Here is a 1566-nt window from a genome sequence, read left to right as displayed (position 1 = left end):
CCTATAAAATCTACTTTCAGCATGACATTCAGTGTTCTCAGAATGAAATTTTTCATTTTAACAAGATAATACATGTAAACCGAGTATTATACATTGTTCTGGATTTGTCATTGAAAAGCAAAAACACTGAACCGTATCTTCTCGCTGCCCAGTCTAATCATTTAATAAGTTCTCTTACAGTAAGTTGGAGAGCAATCTTCAGCAAAACTACTAGAATAATTCTCTTAAGCAAAAAAGAAATGTATTAATAATCACTGCCCTATTTTCAAAGCTCTTCCATTCTTGCTTTAAAGTAAACAAAGTTTAATAAAATAAACAAGGTTTAATAAAATGTCCTCACATCCCAAAGAATGACTTCTGGGAAACTTCCAACAGAAATTCATTTTTGATGTATTTCATCTTCCCTTTCCAAGGGCATCCAAAAGCAAGTGACCGCTGCGTCACATTCCTCTCAATTACAATGCAGTCTCTCCTCTAATTGACAAAATTTCCACCTACTGAAGAAACTTTTTTTTAAAGAGTCTCCTCATGCAAAAGCTTTTGAAGAAGTCATGTTCCTGAAGGCAAGAGTTTAGACATCAGATTCAGCAGTTTCTGCCGGAAACTCAGTTTGTCTCCAATTCTCCGGAGTGGATTGGCACACTCGACTTCAGGCTCTGCCGGAACCAGCGGTGGGCTCGGTGGAGCGACCTTACGCGCCTTCCTCCCGGGCATCGCCCTCACCGCAAGCACCGCCATGACGGGTGGTGACAGCGCGCCGCGATGGGGTGGTGACGGCGCCCCGCGATGGGTGCTGTAGGCGCGCCACGAGGGGTGGTGACAGCGTGCGCGAGGCTTGGTGAGGCGCGCCGTGATTGGGTGGTGACGGCGCGCGGCGGTGGGGTGAGGACGGGACGCGCGGAGCTGCCCAGTAGACTCCATGCGCACGCACGCGGGAACCTCTAAGGTCCCCTAAACACTATGGGTGGTGACGGCGCGCCACGTTATTTTTTTTTAATTGAATAGTTTCCTAAGTAGAAGAAAGACATTCCAAACATATTGAACATTATAATCCAAAGTGCCGAGGTCGATAAGAGACTATTGTTCCAGAGAAGACAGTAAAGAAAGACCTTAAGGAAAACAAGGGAACTGTGAGTTGGAGGATGTCCGTGGGCAGCGGATGGCAGGCAGGGTCAGACTTGGTAAGTATTTCTCTCTAAATCTACTTGAGAATATTAAATTGGCACAGAGCTACACATTGCTATAAATAAATACCTGTTAACATTAATTTTGTTCAGGGTTCAAAGTTTAGAAAAAATTATTTTGGAGTTTTTATTTTAATGGAACATAGTACTGAGTATATGAGGTTACTTCTAAAAGTTCGTGGAAAAATAAAATTAAAAGATAATACAAATCTTTCTGATAACTTTTTGAAGGTCCCTCATAAAGATACATAGATATATATATATATGTTTTGCTACTGTATTGATGGGTGCTACAATTGAATACTTTCATGGAAAGTACCTGAAATATTAATCCCATCTGCCAGCTGGTATGTACATCTATATGAAAAGTTATTACAAATAC

General features: G+C 41.7%; 1 pseudogene; it reads right to left on the bottom strand.

The window, feature by feature from the left end:
* Positions 1 to 549: 549 nt before the first annotated feature.
* Positions 550 to 714, bottom strand: LOC103583250 (annotated as a pseudogene).
* Positions 715 to 1566: the final 852 nt, after the last annotated feature.

This window comes from Galeopterus variegatus, unplaced genomic scaffold, assembly GCF_000696425.1.
Source record: "Galeopterus variegatus unplaced genomic scaffold, G_variegatus-3.0.2 Scaffold20952, whole genome shotgun sequence".
Taxonomy (NCBI): domain Eukaryota; kingdom Metazoa; phylum Chordata; class Mammalia; order Dermoptera; family Cynocephalidae; genus Galeopterus; species Galeopterus variegatus.
Note: the sequence above shows the minus strand (reverse complement) of the source record. Positions and strands in the feature narration are given on the sequence as shown.